General features: G+C 34.0%; 1 protein-coding gene across 2 annotated transcripts in view; it reads right to left on the bottom strand.

The window, feature by feature from the left end:
- Positions 1–24,829, bottom strand: part of LOC140437409 (cholesterol transporter ABCA5-like) — a 150,315-nt gene that overhangs the window by 92,383 nt on the left and 33,103 nt on the right. The window contains exon 1 of one of the 2 annotated variants that reach the window (XM_072526923.1): positions 16,305–16,836. The exons of the other annotated variant lie outside the window; for it this stretch is intronic. The gene's annotated coding sequence lies outside the window, so the exon portion shown is untranslated. Of the gene's footprint in view, positions 1–16,304; positions 16,837–24,829 lie in introns of those variants that run through there. 2 annotated transcript variants of the gene reach the window in all.

The following is a 24,829-nucleotide window of genomic DNA, read 5'->3' as shown; positions in this document are numbered from 1 at the left end:
AGTGAAGACCCAACAAGAGAGGAAGTGCCAAATGTCATCCTAAAACTCAAAGACAATAAAGCCCCAGGAATCGATGAAATCTGTTCCGAAATGTAAAAATAAAAAAGGTGGTGATCAACTTTTTGCAGCAATCCATAAACTAATAGTACTTAGATGGCAGAATAAATTGGTACCAGAAGAATGGTTAAAGGGAATAATATGTCCGTTGCATAAAAAAGGTGATCAACTGGAGTGTAAGAACTATAGAGGCATTACTCTGTTAGCATCTGCGTATAAAATATTCGGCAATGTATTGTTTGAAAGACTTAAACCTTTTACAAAGGATATTGTTGGTCAATATCAATGCAAATTTACTGCTGAAAAGTCAACTACACATCAAATTCAAGCACATAGGCAGATTCTAGAAAAGTCAATGGAATATAACATAGATACACACCATCTCTTCGTCGACTTCAAAGCAGCCTATGACAGTGTGAAAATAACAATAATGCAATGAATGAGATCCCACCTAAGTTAGTAAAGTTGAACCAACTAATAATGCAAAACGTAAGCTCATGCTTTTGAATTGAAGGAGAAAACTCTTCTTGAAAAAGTTCTTTGACATTAATAATGGTCTAAGACAGGGGAGAGCTCTGGCGTGTCTACTCTTTAATATTGCCTTGGAAAGACAATCAGACAATTCAATATTAGGACGAATGGAACTATTTTTAATAGATCGACGCAAATTCTCGCATTCGCTGACGATATAGTTATAGTGGGCAGAAGTATGAGGGACATGGTGCAGTGTTTTACAAGGCTTACGGACGCAGCAAGTGACTTAGGACTTGTGCAGTTTTGAGCAAGAAGGCTGAGTAGGACAAGGTCTAGATTTACTTTCAGGAGTTTGTAGACTAGGCCTAGATGGACTAGGGCTTGCTGCAGCCTTCAGTTTGTTTTTCTTTGTTTTGTATGTCTTATACCTAGTACCTACTTTCTTCTTGTTTCCCATTTCAACACTATAATATATCACAAACACGAAATAAATTAGTATTTCAAACAGAAAACTCACTAGAACAGAACAATTAACAAATAACTAACGAACTTCACAATGTTTTGTTTATAAACACAGAGGCTAATCGCTAATACAGATAAACATATAAGAAGCACTATATAAAACTGTCAAAAGTTGAATGCAGACGTTCAAAAAACAAATAATTTTGTAACCATAGATATTTTCTACTATAATGTGTTATATATAGTTGGAAAGAGACGATTTCAGAGAATAATTTTCAATCATAACCCAAAAAACATTAAAAATTTAATTTTCGGATTTTGACTGCCCTTAACTGTTAATAGTCTTTAAGCATACGTAAATGTAAATTTAAAAGTATTTTTCTACGACGAATATCATTTCTCAGTTCAGTTTTTACTCCTTGCATAATAGTTTTTTTTAATACATATATTATGAGCACAACTGAGTGTTAATCCCAAGTTCTGATATAAATATAATTAAATCGACTTGCATCATAGTCATTTATTACGAATGATCAGAATTGGTTAATTGATGAAGGCTTACAAATGAAACGTCCACAGTAGCAAAAGCAGTCGTAATTAACTCTGTCCAAATATCGAATGAATCGTAATCAACGCTATCCAAATACTCACTCATCAATACTTAGGACGCGAGCAGAACAAATATTCAGTTTTATGCTGGCTGTTTCCTTGTCGTTATAACGTTAATAAAGCACATAGTACGGACAGTAAAGTATTACCTGGATAATTTCTTGTGAGGGCTAAATCTGTAGCTATATAAAAATTGTTAAGTGAAATTACGAGTCACTGCGCGAATGACTTGTCTACAACTACAAACGTTTTCGATAGATCGCTAAGTTGTTTTAAGTTAGCGTTAACTTTATAGAGATCTTAACCTGTTATTCGACATTTGTTTGTATCATGTTAAACGCACTGTGGGATTAGATAGATAGATAGATTTAATGAGGTGGCTTTTGACCTATTCCTCTGCGACCTTGTCAGATATATTGTGGTTTTCTAATCCTAGATTTCGTCCTCTAGTCTGACCCTTTTTAAAAGGTCTGATAGTTTCGAGACTGAACCCTTTATGTAACTCTTTGCCGGTGGCTTTTCTTCGCCTAATGCAAAGAACCGCACATTTGCCATGTTGTCGCACCGACTTAAAATGTGTTCTGCTTAGGGTTTCACGCGGGACAGGCTCTTGTCCCTTCCCGTGTCCCGCACTTTTCCATCTGTCTCGTCCCGCGTTGTCCCGTGTCCCGCAGGAAGTCATGCTGTCCCGCAAAGCTAACTTACATTATATTTTCTAAATAAGTAAATATATTTTACAATAATGGTATAAAGACAATTTTTACAAATTGTCTTAACAATTAATCATCAAAATTATTTAATTAGACCAATTTAACTACTTCAGTTTCTACAAGTGGCACCTTTTCCTGTACAGTGTGTTGTGTAAAAATATCTATTTGTTTCGAGTTTCTTCCGTTTAAATTGTTTCAGACGCTATACAATACATGAGCATTCACGCAACAGTTGTCAATTTTCTGGTTTGTTGCTTTCAGGTTAAGGCTCATTTTTTCATATTGTTTATATAATTCTCTAAGTTTTGTCTCTTCAATAAACGAAGAAATAAATATTGAGGAGGAAGAGGTAAAGGAAGCATTAAGGAAATTAAAAAATAGAAAATCACGAAGAGAGGAAAGAATACCGAACGAACTCTTAAAGTAAGGAGGACCAGATCTGACCAAACAACTATTAAAACTTATCCAAAAAATAATAGAACAAAACAGAATTCCTCAAGAATGGAGATCAAGCATCCTAATACCTCTCTTCAAAAATAGAGATAAATCGGACTCGGAAAATTATGGAGGAAATTAAAATTAACAACCAAAGTAATAACCAATAAAACACTAGTAAAAGAATAAGGTGCAAGATCGTGGAGATCATGCACCGACGCTATATTTATAATGAGGCAAGTGCAGGAGAAATTATTAGAATATAACAAACCGGCATATCTATGATTCGTGGACCTTACAAAGGCATTTGACCGGGTCAAATTAAAAGACGTTATCCACTTATTGCACGCAAGAGAGATACCTCTAGGAATAATCAAAACGATCTAAAAAATCTACCAAAACAACACAATAAAAGTACAAGTACAAGAAGAACTAACCGACCCTATTGAAGCTTGCAATGGGATAAGACAGGGAGATTCCCTGAGTCCTCTATTGTTCAACCTGATTATGGATGAAATAATAAAAAAAGTAACAACTAAAAAGCAGCTCACCAAGGTGATGCGAGAAATTGTTTGTAGAATTTGGTCTGAGGAGCAAATGCATGAAGAATGGAGCTTAGGCTTAATTTGCCCGTTACACAAAAAGGGAAACCAACTGGAATGCAATAATTACCGCGGAATAACTCTCCTAAATACAGCATACAAGATTTAAAGCCTTATACTGAAATGTTTCTAGGAGAATATCAGGCAGGATTCAGGCGTGGACGTTCAACCATTAACCAGATCTTTACACTACGACAGATCCTCGAAAAAGCGCAAGAGTTTAACATAGATATGTATCATATTTTTGTCGATTTTAAAGAGGCATATGACAGTGTCTTAAGACCAAGTCTTTACAACGCTATGAATGAGCTTTTTAATGTCGCCTTAGAAAAAGTTGACGAGACGCTAATTTAGATAGCAGGGGAACAATATTTAATAGATCAGTCCAAATTCTAGCATATGCAGACGACGTGGACATTATAACAAGAGCTAGGGCGAGAACTGCGGAAATCCTAACCGAGCTAGTAGCAACAGCAGAACGAATGGGGTTACAGATAAATCAAAATAAAACCAAATTCATGGCGACTAACATAAACACAAGAGCTGGAAATGTTGACACAAATTTAATCATCAATGACCAAAACTTCGAAGCAGTCAAAGAGTTCATATATCTAGGGACATCGGTTAACCCCAATCATAACACATCTGAGGAAATAAAAAGGCGAATAATAATTGCAAACAGGTGTTATCATGGTCTATCAAATTACTTAGCTAACAAACGTCTGTCTCAAAAAACTCGTATAAGGCTGTATAGAACACTGATAGTCCCCGTTCTCACATATGGATCAGAGGCATGGAGGCTAACGAAAACAGATGAATCCGCTCTATCCATTTTTGAAAAAAAGGTGCTACGCAATATATTCGGAGCGATCTGTGAGAACGGAATATGGAGGCGTAGATATAACTTTGAACTGCAGAATATCTACAAGCACACGTTTGGTGGTAAAGATATTACCACTATAATTAAGCGAAACCGCCTGCAGTGGGCAGGACATGTAGCCAAACATGATAAAAAAAGATTCTAACAGCGCAACCCGTGGGAATGAGAAGACGGAGTAGACCAAAGCTGAGGTGGATGGACGGGGTAACCCAAGATCGGAGTCGGCAACTGGAAACAGAATAGAATGGCGTAGAACGCTTGAGAAGGTCGAGGCCCTCTAAGGGCTGTAGCACCAAGATGATGATGATGATGAACAACTAAAAAAGGATACCTAATGGGAGAAGAACAACTTAAAATAATCGATATGCAGACGACGCAATACTACTCTCTCAAAATGAAGATTATTTTCAACGTATACTACACCAATTTAATATAACCGCCAGAAAATTAAACTGTATGTAAATTGTAGCTGGAAGGTCAGATAATAGAACAAGTGATGGAGTTTAAATATCTAGGCATCACATTATCTAGCTACGGAAAGCTCGAAACTGAAGTGGAAGATCAAGTGAATAGAGTAAACAGCAATAATGACATACGCGGCCGAAACACAACCTGGCACAGAGAGGACATAAAACATGCTAGAAACAGCAGAGATGAAAACACTTAAAAAATTGATGGTAAGATACTATGGGACAGAGCTAGAAGTACAGATATACGACGTAGATGCAAGGTGGAGAACATTAAGAACTGGGTAAGAAATAGAAGAGTAAAGGCGGCAAGGGACGGTTCCCCAATAGGAAGACGATTAGTAGGAAGACCACGAAAACGATGGAACGACAACTTACTGGAGGCACATTGAAAAATAGACATAGTGATGTCTACATAAAAAGAAGAAGAAGAAGAGTCTTGTCTCTGTTTTTTGTTTAATGGAACGGTCTCATTCTGATAAATCGAACGCATCTAATTTGCGGCGGGGATCGTACAATAGAGAAATACAGTACACCCAATTTGTTTTATGGTAGTATTTGATAATCTAATTTCTTGTTGCTATAAAAGAGTGTTTCAAATTGAATTACTCGTCATTGTTTTGGTCAGTATTAATTTCTAATATTTTTTTGTCGAGGTAGTCGAGTAATAAATTTATGTATATGACCACACTGGGCAGCATGACATACTTTCCCCTCCTACTAAGTCTGTAACTTTTTGGCAGTTTTTTAAGAAACCTTCTATTGATTTTAGTAAAACCAAATTCTGCTTGTTAGACTCTGAATGGTATTAATTTTGGATTACTGTCACAGAAGAAAGTAAGGACAGTTTTAATTTAAACTGCGTGCTTTATCATAAGAAACGTTTCAAAATGCAGATTCATATCGTAATTTCAATTGTTCAAATCTTTTTATTTTTTTTTTAATTGTTATAAAAGTTATGTTACCTATAAAAGTCAAATGTTATTTTTCATTTATTAATTATTTTAATTATATTTATTTTGATCTTCTATTATTTTTATTCCTAAAATAGTTGGCGCCCAATTCTTGAATCAACTAAATATCCTATTTAATCTTTATTTTTTATTTTCAATCTTCATTTATTTCAGTTATAATTCCTGTATTTGACTCCAGTTGCTTCTATGTCACAGACATGGAACATATTTATAAATTTCTATTCCTCACTTCAATCGACAAAAGTTATTTGTCAGTTGACAACTCTGCCTGTCATGTAACACTTTAATGCTAGTGAAAAGGAGATTAGTTTTTATAATTTCTTCTGCTTATTTAACCTGGTGATTGGATTGAAAATTCATTTTATTTATTAAATCTTTTCCCGAGGTGGCTACTAACATTCTAGTTAATATTTTTTTTTATATATCTGTCTTTTTATAATTTCAAATTTTATTTCTTTTTTTTTTATAAATGTATACATATCCTTCTCCTTTGCATATGTTTCTTTTAAACGTATAATTCGTCCAATATGCAGTTAGTATCTTTATTATAATTTAACTAATTTAATTAATAGTAATTATATTTATTTTATCCGTGCCAATTTGCTATTTTCTATTTAATATTGTAATTATTTTTAATTTTCGTATGACAAGGAAATATTTTAAGACATAATATATGAAGTGGCTAACACAAGGTTACTTTTTCTAGTTTTTTTTGGCCTAATTTTTATCGATCCTTTTGACTGAAGTAATAACTGCAGCTACTAAGTAAAATCCAATGGCCACCTGAAGAAGAAAGTATCTAAAGTCAATGCCATCATCAGCAACTAATCACTACAATTCTGTTCAGCTAACAACAGTTATCCAGTGATGTCATAAGTATCATTTTATATTTGTAAGCTTATCGGCAATATTTGCTTTGTGATTTTGTTCAATTTTAATTTCATTTTAAAATCATCAATTTTTATATTTTTTTATGTACAATAAATATGATTAGTTAATATCTTGGTTTATTTGTCTCAGCCAAACTGATTTTTCATCTTTACTTCTAAGATAAGACGTTCTTACACCTGAGGTACTGAGCTAAATGAGGCCTAACAATTGACTCCCAAAGAAAGTTGTGAATTTTATTGTTCTACATTGGTTCAAAAACTTTCGGAGGTAGTTATATTGTTACCCATTGGCACCCATCGTTTCGGATGGGTCGTTCAATGGTTACAAAATGTCTGATACGTTCGAGAATATTTTTGTGAGAGAAACCATTAATTTCTATAAATATTTTTATATTGTAAACATAATGCAGATAGTTGTATAAATTTTTTTCCAGATGATTTGCAGGGCAAAGCGCCAGACCCGCCCCGTCCCGTCCCGCAGAAAAATCGCTGTCCGGTCCCTCAGAAAAGTGCGGGACGGGACGTCCCGCATAAATCCCTAGCTCTGCGGTTTCATCATGATCTGCCAATTCCATCAGTTTCAACTGCCTATTTAGTTAGTAGTACCCTATGAGCAGACCTACTATCGCTTTGACTGTTTTCCTGCTTTTGAAGTCGTTTGCAATTTCAAAATTATTTATTCTCAAATTATTCCTTATGCTTTAAATAAATACGTGAGGGTAATAAATAGTGTTTTAAATTTTAAAATATAGAAATTTCATAATAATTTTTATACACTGAATAAAAAAATAAAAGGTGGCTTTTCAATCATTTTTTATTAGAAAACAAGAAAAACAATTTTGCAATATGTGCTGAAACAAAAGGATGGGATTCTTCACCACACAAAACAAATTGGTTGTTAGGGATGCTTGGGGATAACATATTCCACTGAAAAACAAACAACTCCAACGATAGGCTTTTGACGTTGAGTATTTGACATCGAAATCAATAAAACCACATTTGTTTCTAAAAAAGTTTAACAAAGGCAATTGGATGTCACTAATACAGGAGAGAAATGATTAATGCTCCAATACAGACATTATTTCCATTTTTTAAGTCCGTACGATCAGCTGTTTAGAAATTTCTAATTTTTAAGTTTATTACTCAAAAAGCAATCATTTATATTAAATATCATTGTACTAACAGTACTCCAATCGGCCTTTAATGTATGAAGTGCAAATGACAGGTAAGAACTATAAAAAAAAGATGACATTAGGACTGGATGACGTATAAGAGATTTGAGAAGAAATTATTAATATGTGCCATTATTCTCTTACAGTTTCTATTTTTGACAACTGATTTTGTGGCGCATCAACAATTTGTTTTCTATTTCTTGATATGTATAACCTTCTCTTTGCTGGCGACCAGTAAACACATTTTGAATTTCTGGAAGTCATTTTCGTTGAATCAAAACTGATATGTGCCTTTCCGACAATTAAAAATATCTCAGTATCAACTAGCTGAAGTCACTAATGAACACTGGGAGTCGCAGGAAACTGTACTAAACGCCTCCAATTGGACGATTAAATCACGCCACTCGTCGTTGACTGACTATACTGCAACAAACTTAAGTTTGGGAATATGACTCATACTTCGACGATGCGCAGTGAATCATGTTTACTAGTGTTACCATGGAAACGACCAGTGTACTGCTTGCCAGTATCGTAGTTTGAGAAGTGCGTATCGCAGAGAGTGTTTGACATGTGTTGGATAGTTTATTAGTTTTTTTTAGATTAGTGCTTAGTATATTGGTAGTAGTAATTAGTGTATTATTAAGTCATTTAGGGTATCTAGAGTGAGTGTGTTTATTTTAGTTATTAATAATAGTTACTTAACAATATGGCTCCTAAAAAGATAGGAACAAATAAAACCATCATACTTTTGAACAGATACTCTTCAAATCACCTCGAACAAACTGCAGGTAGCGAAAATCCAAAGACAATGGGAGTGTCCTAATGAAAAAATATGATATTCGTTCAAAACTATTACAATATTTAAAGCAGCTAATTCAATTTTGATCTGAGGGTAGAACCATAATTTATACCAATTAAAAACATATAGCTTACACATCAGTCATACTGCACCATATCACTGGGCAGATCAAAGTGGAAAAACTTTAAAGAATCCGATTTCTAAGGGCAAAAGGCTGATTATTGTTCAGGTTGGAGAAGAGACTGGATTTGTTCCTAACGCTGTGTGCTTTAATATACGTGTGAATTTTTAAATCAGGTGCATGTTTATAATTAAAAGTCAATTGTTATAACAATAACAGTAATGTAAGCCATAATTACTTTTGAAGTTTCATAATAAATCAAATTCTATTTTTGACAAAAATTTCATAAAAATCTTATTAACGACTGTCTACGAAACTAATAACGAGTTAAAGATCGTTTAGCAAAAATATACAATAATTATTTTTATTTTAATTCGCCGAAAAATCCCTCAAAATAATTTTTACGATACTTTTATGACATTTTTTCCATCTGTAAATATGTATTATATTTTGAGCTTGAACATCATGGACATCAAGGTCTTCACTTGCCTCCCTATCATCTGGAGTTAAACTCTATCGAAAAAATATGAGCTTTGATAAAAGGTAGAATGACAATGACAACTCATAATACAACATTCAATATAAATGATGTTGAAAATATAGCAAAAACTAAATTTTCAGAAGAAGTGTTATTAGAGGAGTGGATTAATTTATGTAAACACGCGCAAAATTATAAAAACATTTAAATCGAAAAAGATCATTTGTTAGACACTATGCTGTACCACTTACGCAATTTGTTGTTAATACTGGTTTATCCGGAGAAAGCTTTTCTGAGGATGAAGATTGTAATTCAAATTCAGGAATAGAGATTTTAGAATCATGCGAGGAATTATAACTAACTAACTAACTTCTTGTTTAGACAAATAAATATATTACTTAATTAGTTAAAATAAACTAATTTTTTTTGTAATTTTGAAACCCTTCCTTCGGGGTAATGTTAATAAATTGTAAGTATTGAGGAATTTGTTATTTATTAAAGTACTCCTAATATTTTACTAATTATTTTTCGAGTGCAATTGATTATAAACTTCATAATTTTTAAGAACTATGAAAATAATAATTAACAAATTCATTGTTAACTTGGATCTACTTGTAAAAAATTATTTTAAATCTACCTGTTTCTGCTCGCGACTGGTAGAAACAGTCCGCCCACCTGCGTTAAACACTACGTCACATTCCCAAACTTAAATTTGTTGCACTCTAGCTAAACTCTGATGCGATACAGCATTGCCAGTATTGCCATTCACAAATCTCCAATTTTCGGCGTTTCACTTGAACCCATTTCCTTATTTTATTAAATAATTATGCAAATACATATAGAGTGAGAAACATGGGTTAAAGAAAATGGCGTATCTGCTAAAGCTATTATAATTCTTCGAAATACAAGAGAAAAGGTTTTTAAATAACGACCAAATCTCAATTAAAGATTATTTTAAACAATGTTAAATATGTAATGAGTTAAATGTGAGATATGTTACAGTTATAAATAATTCATCATCATCATCATTCATCCAAGTGCATCCACTGCTGTACATAGGTTTCTCTCAGTTTCTTCTAATGTTCTCTACACTGTGACGCTAGTACCAAGTTTTCTGCTACTTTTTTCGCATCGCCGGTAAATCTAGTCGGTGAACATCCACCGTCCACGTGACACTAATTCTTTTTTAGTTTCTGGGCCTCCATTCCATGATTCTTCTTGTCCATCGTCCATATTGTGTTCTAGCTAAGTACCCAGCTCAGTTCCACTTAAGCGTCGTGATTCTTTCGATGACTTCTTGGACGCCTGACCTTTGTCTGATTTGTTGGTTTGTTATGTGGTCTCGAAGGCTCACGCCAAGCATTGCACGTTCCATGGCTCGTTATGCAATTCTGAGTTTATTGCTGATTTTTGCTTCAGTGTTAAAATATCTGCTCTATAAGTTTTTACGGACAAAACACATTGGTTATAAATATTTCGCTTAAGACACATGGGAATTAAAGTTTTTAGAGTATGCCTTAGGTTATCAGCCCAGGCTAACTGGATATGAATAACTCCTCTTGAATAACGTGAAACTTATCACTAATCCTTTTCTATCTGGCTTATATATAATCGCACCAGATGCAAAAATTTTTTTAAAATAACAAAAATCTAATCAGACCATCTGTTCAGGTCAAAATATGTATGTGGTTCATCTTTAAGAAGCAGTATATGAAATTACTATCGCAGTTCATCTTTCACATGCACAAGGCACCTTGTTGTCTTTTGTCAGTTTAGTATAAATACATCAAATTCTGTTCTCTAATAAAATAGCCCAAATAATCCAGTTTTTTGTACTTCAATGCTTCTTGTGACTTCCTCTTCTGTTCCCAAACAAGACAAGTATCTGATACTTAGTCTTAAGAGCATTGTACCGCATCGTTTCCTTCCATTAAACTTTACTGAGAAGTTCTGTGATTTTAACAAAAGCCAGTAACTCTGTTAGTTCAAGAATTTCTCCCGGTTCAGTTTTTGGTTGACCGGTGTATATACGTCTCAAATCACTAAGTGAATCACATTTCAAATGATGTGTATGGAAGTCTCTCCAGTGCACATTTACCTTTCAAGTAGCCGGAGAGTCTCAAAGTCTATACTGTTTATCAGTTTCTTCGGATGTATTTGCCCTTTTTTACTCTCTATTTATTCGATGACTCCATTCAGTCACTTTTGAACCTCATATCTGGCAACTTCTTTAATGATTCTAGAGAATAGCTTCAAGTCAACAAAAAACTTTCGAGCTTTGTTCACCCCCTCATGCGTCAGTATCCATACTATTGTATCAGTTTATTAGGATTCTTGCAATAACTTACCAGTTTGGATTTTGGTAAGTATGTTTTAACTCTACAGTCCTCCTTATAATTACATCGGTGCAGGCTACCACCGCAACATTTTAGCCTGGAACGCTGTAGTGTGGTGAACAAGGTTGTAAAATGCTTTGTATTTTGTTTTCTGTCCAAATACTCCCGATCTGGAACCTTGGGCAGTTGATCCATCAGTGAACCACATTTAAATCTCCAATGCAATAGATATCTTCTTTCGTAGATGAAATGGCCGCATTATTAATCCTTTCGGTAAAAGGTATCATTATGTTTGAAGATATATATATATATATATATATATATATATATATATATATATATATATATATATATATATATATATAGTAAACTCTTAAATATTGGGGAAATCTGCAAGAAATACTCTAATGTGTATCAATTGTTTCGCCAAACGTTTTCGCCAAAGAGAATTAATTTGGCTTCTTCAGGGCTGAAAGAGAATAAATTATAATTAGCTACCATATATTATCTATTAAAACATTATTGATCTTACCGTAACTTAGAATTGTAGAGTTAGAATATTAAAAAACTTTGCTAGTAACATAGTGGTGTTTTTTGTTACTATGTGCAAAAAAAGTTTTTTATAAGGATTGAAGTGTATGGTAGCTTCGAACTTGACACGTAAAGGCTTACCCAAGGTTAATCGAAAAACCCAATGCAACTACATTTAAAAGGAGGTAATTCTTTGAAATGTCGGCAATAACTAAATTTTTGATTTTTAGTGATATAGTATTGTTTAGACACAGATTACTAACTTGACTGATATATCCATTAACAACTAACATACCTTTATAATTAATTTTCATTAACAAAAAATATATAACATTCCCTTGCTTTTCTTAGATACGTCTCAATAAGATTCAATAATACATGAACAATATAATATAATTAAATAAAGAAAATCAAAATAATATTTCCCTTTACTGGGATTTAAATTCATTCGTTTTTTACCAATGAACCTTAACGACATAAAGATTCATATCAACTAATAATGAAGTTGTCAGCGCTTGCGTTCTGGCTTAAACAGAACCTCACTTTTAACTATCTAAAAATCAAAAATTTAGTTATTGCCGACATTTCAAAGAATTACCTCCTTTTAAATGTAGTTGCATTGGGTTTTTCGATTAACCTTGGGTAAGCCTTTACGTGTCAAGTTCGAAGCTACCATACATTTCAATCCTTATAAAAAACTTTTTTTGCACATAGTAACAAAAAACACCACTATGTTACTAGCAAAGTTTTTTAATATTCTAACTCTACAATTCTAAGTTACGGTAAGATCAATAATGTTTTAATAGATAATATATGGTAGCTAATTATAATTTATTCTCTTTCAGCCCTGAAGAAGCCAAATTAATTCTCTTTGGCGAAAACGTTCGGCGAAACAATTGATACACATTAGAGTATTTCTTGCAGATTTCCCCAATATTTAAGAGTTTACTATTTAACTAATCTGCAAAGATTAAATTTCTTTTCTCTCTATATATATATATATATATATATATATATATATATATATATATATATATATATATATATATATATATATATATATATATATATATATATATACACTTCTCCAAAAAATTAACGCACCACTTTGAAATATTAAAATATTTTATTAGCGTTAATAAAAATTTCCATTGTAATGTTTTTACAAGCCCCTTGTATATTAGGGATGGGAAAAACCTACCGGTTTTAACCGAAAACCGGTTTTTTTACTTCGCAATAACCGGTTTTATCGGTTGTTTTTTTGTCCCGGTTATAACCGGTTTTTTATTTTTAAAGTAAAAACCGGTTATAAGGTTTTTACGGTGATTAGGATTAGATTAGGTATTATTTTGGATCCCAATCATAATTATTATTGTCAAGTAATTATTCCAAACAAAACCATAATTCAAATTTTATTTTATTTTATAAATACAGAAGCAAATTGAAAGTGCAAACTTTTAACCTATTGGATTAAAGAAACCGAAAACCGGTTTTTGGAAAAACCGGTTTTTTTGGCCGGTTATAACCGCCAGGTTAAACCGTAAGCAAAAAAAACCGGTATAACCGAAAACCGGTGTTTTGTCAAAAACCACCATCCCTATATATGCTATTCGTACACTCTATATTTATTGACTGTGTTTTATCGCTATAGTTTTTTTTTGCAACAAAACAAAAATAAGCAAAAAATGTACTAATTCTATAAATATACTAATTTCCAAGTGTTCACGAATTTTATTCGGCTACTGTTTAATTGTTGATTATTGTTAATTGTGTTTATTACGGAGCGTCAATCACGTAATTTAACCCGAGATGAAGGTGCCCAAGCAGTGATACTGTCGGAAGAAGGTTGGAGTTACCGAAGAATTGGTCGTCGGTTTAATGTGTCCCACACATCCGTCTCACGGGTGTTAGAAAGATTCTTCGAAACAGGGGATCATACTCGCAGACCAGGGCAAGGACGAAACCGGGTAACTATCCCTATTCAAGATCGATTTTTAAGAATTTCTCCTCTTCGACAACGTTTTGTAACACATCGAAGTCTACAAATTCAGCTTCGAGACGTGCATGCTAAACAAATTAGTACTGAAACTGTTCGCCAGCGACTTAGGGAATACAACTTAACACCTAGGATTGCCGCCCGAGGTCCTCTATTAACTGCAGAGCATCGAAGGGGGAGACTATATTTTGCCAGAGAACACGTTAATTGGTTAGACGCTGACTGGGAACGAGTGCTATTTACTGATGAGTGCCGATTTTGTTTGTACAATAACGAAAGACGTGTTGTGGTATTGTGGGGTGGTATTTCTTTGACCGCACGTACGGACCTAGTTGTCATACAAAATGGAACTGTTACAGCTGAAAGGTATATATTGGACATCCTGGAGCAACATGTAGTACCATTCGCTCCTTATATCGGTGAAAATTTCTTACTAATACAAGATAATGCCAGACCTCACGATGCACAGATCGTCAGAAATTATCTAGAAGAGGTAAAAATTAACACTATGGAATGGCCAGCATATAGTCCGGATTAAAATCCGATTGAAAATCTCTGGGATATCCTTGATCCAACCAAACAACTTACAGGAAGTGGGAGAGAGGCTGATCCAGATTTGGAGAGAACTAGACCAAAATGAAATACGGCAATTAATTTTAAATATGGGCCAACGATGTGAGGCTGTTATACGTAGTAGAGGTGGAAGCACTCGTTATTAAGACTTTTTTCATATTTTAGTTTACTTTTCTTATCATTATTTTTTAGAATTTTCCGTTTTATTTTTTTTTCTCCTGTATTTCAACATTTTATTTTTCTGATGATTAGAGAAATTGTTATAATTACTAATAAAATGTAGGATAAATCTGGTGAAGTTTTATTTTTTATTCTTTGCCTGTTTACAAATAAAATTGATTTATTGAAGTGGTGCGTTAATTTCTTGGAGAAGTGTATATATATATATATATATATATATATATATATATATATATATATATATGTATATATATATATATATAGTTTGAGTTTAGTTCTTGAACCTTAATATATATTTTTTTAGTGGATTTTCTTGGGCTTAGGTTCATAAAAAAATTTGATTTGGTACTAAGGCATTTTCATATATTTTTTCGACGTTTCGGCAGGAAATCCATGCCTTTTTCAAGAAGTAATATTGACAAGCATGTAAAAATTTGTTACTAACAAGTAGACGTCACAATTAAAATAATATTAAAAACATAAAAAAAAAAAAAAAAAAAAATGAAAAAAAAAAAAAAAAAAAAAAAAAAATGGTTTTTTTTTTTTTTTTACATGTAGTGACTTTTACATGCTTGTCAATATTACTTCTTGAAAAAGGCATGGATTTCCTGCAGAAACGTCGAAAAAATATATGAAAATGCCTTAGTACCAAATCAAATTTTTTTATGAACCTAAGCCCAAGAAAATCCACTAAAAAAAAAAAAAAATATATATATATATATATATATATATATATATATATATATATATATATATAATCGTAATGTTAGGTAAGCTCAAGATCTGACTCTGGTAGCTACAGTGGCGAGACCGTATTATCATGGATTTGTCCACATCACACTGTTAATGATCTAATAACTTACAGTTTATTTAGTTCATCATAAAACATAGTAATTCATACTTTTCACATCATTTTTAGTTCCGGTATTTCTTATTTTGATGACTGCGGTACCGCCTTTGAGAATTATTGTTTCTTTTTACTGTTTGCTAATCTCGAAATAATAATAATAAATATTAATAATTATTAAACAATATCTCCAAAAAGAAGCAGCTTTGTCATACTCACCGATTTTTTATGTTTTATGGTATCGATCATGTACTTATTTTTGCATTAACTTCTATAAATAATTGCAGCATTTAGTAACTAATGATAACATAAAATAAATGATCAATATTGTTATACGAAATGTACTTTTTTTACCTACAAATATTGACTTATTTCAGCATTTTATAAGAATATAGGTTTTAAAAATAGTCAAACTATGTCTAGTATATAAAATATGCTACATATAAATAATATATAAATATATAGCAAACTATATATTTTGATATTTTGAAATTCTTTTGATCTACTTATTTTATTTGTTAATAAATACGTCAAAAACCGATAACTTTACGTAGATATATTATGTAAATACACATCGATATAAAATTTAGCTAAACAATAAACAAAATAATTTCAAGCAAAATAATAAAACGCAAAACAGTCTCACTTTTCCAACATACACAACAAGTCCTGCAATAATACTGCGCTGAAAATATGTATAAAAAAACCTACCCTAATACTGTTTTTCCGGCCTCCAGCAGCACGTCATCGCCATCTTGGAACTGCACTGGGAGATATTTTCCGGATCGGACAGCGGAAAATGACCATTCACTTATGATTTCCACTAACTGACCATATCGATTTCAAAAGAAAAAGAGTTTTACGTGAACACACAGACCCTACACAAAACTATTCATGTCGGTGAAATGAACAATGTCGGAAACGACACGGCCGATCTCGAAGGGTGGATGACATGAAGGAGGGTTGCCCCGGGTCAGATGAGGGGCGGTTCAAGAGGAGCGGTGGCGGAATAACCGACGCCGGCGCCGATTTCGTAAACGGCGGGCGATCGCGGAAAAGTGTGGCAGTGGGAGAATTGCTTGCGTCGGTTGATACTCTTTTATGTCAACAGTTTTATTGTCAAGCTTTTAGTCGAAACAATTATTTTAATTTGCAGATATTAAATCTTCTTATTTTTACTTTAAAATAGACACTACTTGTTCTTTCATTTAGAGACTTTCAGCGGATCTTACCAATTGGTTTTCTTGTAGTTTGTTACAGTAGCTGTTTCGGTATTTGGTTATCCTACTTTGATTAATATATCCATTATCTTTGTTGACATGGCCTGCATCGGTTGATACTACTCGATATCAAATTTTTTATGGTTAAACTTTTATTCGAAACGATTACATTGCTTTATATTATTTAAATCTTGGTTTGTTTGCCTGAAAATGGAAACTACTTTCATATTGAATTTTGTTACCGATCAAATTAATTATTTTTCTCTGCAGATTTTAAATCTATTGCTTAAAGTACATTAAAATTAAAAATTTATTCTTGCGTCGACCGTATGTCAATAATTTTAAAGTGAAGCTTTGAGTCAGAACTATGACATTACTTTGCAAATTTAAAATATTCTTCTTTTTATTTTTCTCTTTTAATAACCGTGAGGCAATCATCTCCAATTTGCCTTCTTGTCTACTAATATGGCAGTTTCAGTCTTGTCCAAACAATCTTAAAATCAAACAGTAGAAAGATTCAAAGCTTAAGTATGAAAAAGTCCTCCTATGTCGACCTCAAAAAACAGAGCGACTTATGGGGTAGGGGAATATATCAGTGCAGCAGATTATTAGAGACGCACAACATGAAGTATTTAGTCATCGTTAATTTTTCTTTCAAAATTAGTTCGATTTTTGTACATACGTAGTTTCCATGTCCAAATCACTTCTTTAAATTTGATACTCCCCATGTTCCGTCACTTGCGTGCTTTATGATTATCTTCCATTAGGTCAAGGTCAGTGCAAACCAATAGATGTTCGGGATTTTGCACTTCACCAAAGTCGCACTTGTCATTTTCTGTATAGCTTCATCTTTTTAAGTTTGACTTACACCATGGCGTGCTGATTCTACTTAGAGACCTCCATGTGTTGTAGGGCAATTGACGGCCTGTAAATATCTCTCTGAAGAAGAGGACCAGGTCTAAGAAAAACGGCATGACTTAGAAACCTAAGGGAATGGTTTAACAGATCTTTTTTTTTTGTTCTTTTGTACCATAACCACTTTTGTTGACTTTGCATCATTGGCGCGAAGAGAAATATTTTAATACATTTTTACTATACATGAATATTGCAAATATCGATTCTTAACTCAAGAATGGTAAATCTAATAGTAATTTTTGCTTCAGGCGTCTCGTTCAGTTATTGCTCGTAACACCTTCTTCAAAATTGGTCCATGAATGCTAGGTTGTATTTTAAAGCAGTGTCCCACACCTGTACTCCGTACGTCTAAATTGGCTTCAATATGACATTGTAAGCTAGTAGTTTGTTTCGGAACGACACCTGGGACTTTTTTCCGAGTAACCAATAATATTTTCTATATGTGTTATCAAGATGCTTATGTAAGCCTAAGTACTTAACAGTATCTACCGTTGGAAGAGGAGTATTTTTGAGTAATATTTGAGTCCTCTATTCTTCAACCTGATTATGGATGAAATAATCTGCTATGCAGAGGATGCAATACTACTCTGTCAAAGTGAAGATGATTCACAACGTATGCTGCACCAATTTAATATAACCGCCAGAAAATTTAACATGTCAATTTTCCCCAAAAAAGACAAAATACATAACCGCAAATTTACTAAGATATAAATTGGAGCTGGAAGGTCAGATAATAGAACAAGTGATAGAGTTTAAATATCTAGGCATCACATTATCTACCTACGGAAAGCTCGAACCAGAAGTGGAAGATCAAGTCAATGGAGCAAACAGAGACGCAGGTTGCCTAAATGAAACAACATGGAGAAATAAAAATATCGGGAAAGAAATGAAAACCATTATTTAAAAAACAGTCACCAGACCAATAATGACATACGCGGCAGAAACACGACCTGACACAGAGAGGAGAAAAAAAATGTTAGAAACAGCAGAGATGAAAACACTTTGAGACAGAGCTAGAAGTACAGATATACGGCATAGATGCAAGGTAGAGAACATCAAGGACTGGGTAAGAAATAGAAGAGTAGAATGGAACGATCATATAAGTCGAATGACAAGAATAGTAAAAACAGCAAGAGACGGCAATAGGAAGACGATCAGTAGGAATACTACGAAATCGATGGAACGACAACTTATTGGAGGCACATTGGAAATCAGACAGAGTCATGTCTACATAAAAAAGGAGAAGAAGAAGAAGATCCTCCGCATCCCTTTTCTGAGCTGCCGTCAACAACATTAGAATAGCCAATTTGATAGTCACCGCACAATAGTCAAGCATGACAAAGGAAGAAGAAGAAGCTATCTATTCTTTTGTATTAAAGCACCAGCAAGTGACGCTTCTCTCCAAAGCTGTAGGCGACGTTATTCAATGGTGGTTTTGATCGGAGGCGTGGTACTCATGAAGCTCCTACGGGATCTTAACCTTGATGGGCGTTAAACATGGGATGGCGTGGGTCGCTCTCTTTCTTCTTCTTTTCGACCTCAGCAATCACTTTACTCTACTACTTTACTACTAATATTTGTAGGAGCAATTCCGATCAACGGGTATAAGTGATGAACTGGAATAGGTGTCAAGCACCCGGATATTATTAGACCCATCTGGTTTATAGCATGGTCAACATGCCGAATGTGAGCAGAGCGATTCCAAACTGGAGCTGAATATTCTGCTGCAGAGAAACACAAAGCTATAGCTGATGTTCCTAACACGCTTAGATGAGCTCTCTAACTTGTTCTAGTCCGCTTACGTATTATGTTATTTCTTGACGAAATCTTTGCCTTTGTGCCTTCGCGTTGACCTTTAAATGTCTAATAACAGTAAGAGTGTGGTCTAATTTTACCCACAAGTATTTTGGTTCTCTACAGTTCTCTTATAGTTCTCCTCGCCATGTTATGTTTAGCTTTTTTCTGAATTGATGGCTGTTCATATGATAGGCGCAGACTTATGTTTTCTTTGGGTCTGGTCTTAGCGAATTTTTTCTATAGTAATCTGCTAGTTCTGCATGAACAACTGGTAAATATTATACAACATTGTCCTAGAAATGACGTAAAGGTCTTAATAGGACATTTTAATGCAAAGATAGGTAAGGAGTGGGAATACATGCCAACCATTGGAATTCACAGTTTACATCAAGAGTCAAACAACAACGGAACTCGACTAATACACTTAGCCTCCTCAATGAACATGGTGATTGACAGCACATGCTTCAGGCACAAAGGTATACATAAGGGAACATGGAGAAGTCCAGATGGGAATACAGTAAACCAAATCGACCATGTGGTGGTTGACGCAAGACACTTCAGCGACGTGATAAACGTACGTGCAAGACACGGGGCGAACATAGATACGAACCATTACCTACTACAAGCTAAACTAAGAGCTAGAACCTCCAATGCAATGAAAGAAAAAGGAGTTAAAGAGGAAAGGTTTAAAGTAGAAGCATTAAAGAACCCTGAGATAGCTAAGAGATTCGAGGAAAGTCTCGAAAGCAAGCTTCATGGATGTTATAGTTGAATATATTAACAACTATTGGAGGCAGTGTAGAGCCATATTGGAAGAAGTGGCAACTGAAGTTATCGGAAAGCAAAAAACGTAAAAAATTAAGGTTAAATATAGATTCAGAAGGAATTCATGAGGAATGCGCACAAGCAACGCAAAGAAAAAATCAGGCATATAGAAAACTCCAAGGGTGAAGAACGAGACAAACAGAGGAAGAGTATAGGCAGCTGAGACGAGAAGAAAAACAAATACTTAAAAAAAAGAAGAAAGAGCATATAGAGAGCCAACTAAAAGAAATACAGAACTATAAGGCACAAGCAGAAACGCGAAAGTTCTACAAGAGGATTAATCAGAACAGGAAAGAATTCAAACCTAGATTATCAATCGTTAGAAATAGAACAGGAGAGATCATTGGTGATCAGGACCAGATACTAGAAAGATGGGCAGAAAACTTCGAGGAAAGGCTAAATATAAGAGGTGAGACAGGGCTCCACGAATCAGAAATCCAACTCGAGGACATTGACGACCAAAAGGGGGAAAGATAACATCCCAACAGAGGTAAAAACAAAGCTCCTGGGGCAGATGGCATTCCTTCAGAACTTTTAAAGCATGGCAAAAAACCTGGCATACTGTATATGTAGACTGGTAGAACTGATCTGGAAGTAAATAAAGTTGCCAGAAGACTGGAATGTAGGTATAATTGTACCTATCCACAAGAAAGGAGATCAAACAATATGTGACAACTACAGAGGAATAACCCTCCTAAACGTAACATACAAAATATTAGCATGTATTCTTTACGACCGACTATCGGGATATTGTGAAGACATAATAGGTAAATATCAGTGTGGGTTTCGTAAAGAAAGATCAACGACCGATCAAATATTCCTTCTAAGGCAAGCTCTGGAAAAAACATATGAGTATGGCATTGATACTCATCACCTGTTTGTTGATTTTAGATGTGCCTATGATAGTGTTGAAAGAAACGCAGTGTACAAGGCCATGATAGAATTCAGCATACCAGTACACTTAGTAAAATTGGTGAAAGCGACCCGCTCAAGAGTCGAGTGTAAAGTTGGAGTGCAGAACGGAGTTTCCAGAACGTTCCAGTCTCAAATAGGACTTAGACAAGAAGACAGCCTATCATGCCTTCTATTCAATATCGCACTAGAGAAAGCGATAAGAGAATCTGGAATAACAACCAGAGGTCCTATTATTAATCGCAGCGTACAATTACTAGCGTACGCCGATGACATCGACATTATTGCAAGAAGAAAGGCGGACGTGGTCGAAGCATTCAAGGCGCTTGAAGCAGCAACAAAAAGAATACAAAAAGGGACTAGAGGTTAACACTAGTAAGACGAAGTATATGAAAGTATCAAATTATATACAAGCAGCACAACCCGAACATCTAACGATCGGAACATATACTTTCGAATGAGTAAGAGAGTTTATATACCTAGGCTCACAAATTAATCAGAATACTGAGTAAGTGCAGAAATTAACAGACGGATATATCTGGCAAATAGAGTCTATTATGAATTAAAAAAAAATTTTATCAACAAGCCTAGTTACAAAAAGAACGAAACTAGTCATATACAGAACTCTTATCAAGACCATCCTCACCTACGCGTCGGAAACATGGACGATGACAAAGAGCGATGAAGAACGTTTAAGATGCTTTGAACGTAAAATCCTCCGGCATATCTATGGAGGAGTACAGGAGAGCGGATTATGGCGTAGACGCTATAATTTCGAACTTTACCGCCATTCTGACAAACCTGATATTATTAGGTCCATCAAAATAAACCGGCTGCGGTGGTTGGGTCACATAGAGAGAATGAATGAGATGGAGCCGCTAAAACATATTTATAACCAAAGAATAGATGGAGTGAGAAGAAGAGGCAGAACCACAGCACGATTTAAGGATCAGGTGTAGGAAGACTTGAAAATGTTGGGAGTATGAAACTGGAAAGCCAAGGCGAAGAATAGGAGAGAATGGAGACTTATCCTTGAACAGGCCAAGACCCACCATGGGTTGTGTTGTGGAGCCAATGATGATGATGACTCTGCTAGTTCTTACTAAAAACTAAATCACATAAGAGATTTGTGTATGGGAAAAAGCGATTTGTATTCTTTAGAAGTTAACAAAACATTACACATTGTGTATAAAGATTCAAATAGAACCATAATAGAGCTTAGGTAAGGATTATACAATTAAGATCTTAAGATGATGTATCGTCATAACATTAAGCCGGCCACCCACGATACTGCGGTGTCGTTCGACAAAATCGTCAATGATATCAATTCTGCAGTACTGCATCATAGAAACCAGGTTCTCTGTGGTAAAATTGTAACGATTTTATTGGATACACGATCACAGACGATCAAAATGTTTGTCAATTAGTTGAATTCGATAAAATTGAACGACATTGCAGTATCGTGAGTGGCCGGCTAACGATAACATTCGGTATAACGTTCAATAAAATTCATCATACATAAATACATTTAAAATCCACCAGTCAACAGTGATAAATGGATCCCTATAAACTTGACAATTTCTTTAAATTTAAAACCTATTCAATTTCATAAAGTCAGCCTAAACCAACAGCCCAAACATTTATATTGCATAGAGTTTTCTATATTTAACGAAGGATTAAATTTTTTATAATATCCTTTCGTTCTTCCCGTCTCTTTGGCGTCACTTTCACATATTGTACGTAACGCACACAACAGGGCCGGCCTAAGACTAATTAACCATCTGTAGGATCAATAAAAAAGCGATGCGTGCTCGTAATATGATAAATTGTAAACACATTCTTCACGTTAACTTATCATTAAAAAAAGAGGAAAAAATTGGCCCCGAATGACTAATGGCCGGTTTCACCAACGACCAATAGCAGTCTATCCAATGAATAAAGTTATTCGGCCAACAAAACTGACACATCTACGTTTCACCATAGACATATAATACAAATAGACTGACTGTAGCAATACTGTCCCGTTAGCCCAGTGCCACATAGAAAACTGACGCAAAGCTGTCCCTGCATCTCTTTCTAATGGACTCGGTTTATCGACCACGTGACCTTCCCATTGGTTATTTAGATCAAAGGAGAGGGAAAATACACGACTGAAAAAAATGATAAAAAACTAGTTACCAAAAAGACTAAATCTGTATCCATCTTATCACCTATTAACTTACCTGTGGGAACTAACTTAAAAAAGAAAAAGTTAATGACTTCTGCAAATTACTACAAAAGTATTACGGAGAGAGTTGGCGTGAACTATCCGACTTAAACTATTACTACAATGCTGCACAGGCCTATCTTTATGGAACAGCAACAAGTAACGAGGAGAATGAAAATGAGGATATTATTTGTAAAAGAGAGTAGAAAATGAACGAAATGTTTAAAAATTTTTTTAATATAGTTTTGTATGTCTTAATTTTGTAATTAGAATAAAAATATTTCAGTCTCAGTAACTGACTTTTTGATTTAGACATTATGTATATGAGCAAAAAAAAATAATTATAACAAAAGTCGCTAAATTCACCTGTAGTTATATCCAAAATCCACTAACTTCACTGGTTACTTTCAAAACCCGCTACATCCATTTTTTTTATATATAAATCAATGTTTATCTTTTGTTTTATTAATCAAATGACGTAAATCAGGGTTATAAACAATTTAGAATTACATTCTTCATTCTTCACAAAAGACATTGTTACCATCATGAGAAAACGGAGAATGATGCTCTATGGTCACCTAGTACGTGTGAATCCTCAGAGACTTGCCCATCGTATTCACTTTTCAATCTCAAGATCATCATCTTATATACAAGCAGGTTAAAAAAGATTTGCAACAAGCGAAAATTCTATTTGGTGACCTCCAAGATCATCAAGGTCCCAGGGATAAGGTGAAATCTACTAAGAACCTAATCCCTCTCACTATACCAGCTCCTCGGCCCGCTAGCAAATGGTCACAAGAAAGAAAAGAGAAATAGTCCCTTAAAATGAAAACCATAAAAAATTAGAGGCAGAGGAGGAAAACTCTTGGACGATCAATATTAGTATTAATATATTGTACAATTGCTGAGGAGCTATATTAATATATTGTACAATTGACTATACGTAGATTAAAAAATAAGCAAATATTGTCATTCAAATAGAGTTTTATGTGTATTATCAAATATGGTAAATGTTAAATGGTATGTACATACGTTTAAACCATACTGGTTACTTTATATTGTGACTATTATGCAAATACGGCTACAGTAAAAAAAACACTAGAAATTTGTTTTAATTTTATATTGAGCTGGTGTTGCTGACTCATATACACTACCGAGCATAAAATTAGGGTCACCCCGTAATTTGAAATTATTTTAGAAATTATTATTCTGTCTTAACTATTTTCATTTGTAACATAGTTTACTAATGGATTTCTTGAAAAAAACATTGTTGTCGTTGTTGTTTCGACAAGCTTTTGAGATAAAAATGGCCCCTTAGCCTAATTCCTAAAAACCGTTATTAGCACAGTTTTTGTTTCTAT

This window comes from Diabrotica undecimpunctata, chromosome 3 (genome assembly GCF_040954645.1).
Source record: "Diabrotica undecimpunctata isolate CICGRU chromosome 3, icDiaUnde3, whole genome shotgun sequence".
NCBI lineage: Eukaryota > Metazoa > Arthropoda > Insecta > Coleoptera > Chrysomelidae > Diabrotica > Diabrotica undecimpunctata.
Note: the sequence above shows the minus strand (reverse complement) of the source record. Positions and strands in the feature narration are given on the sequence as shown.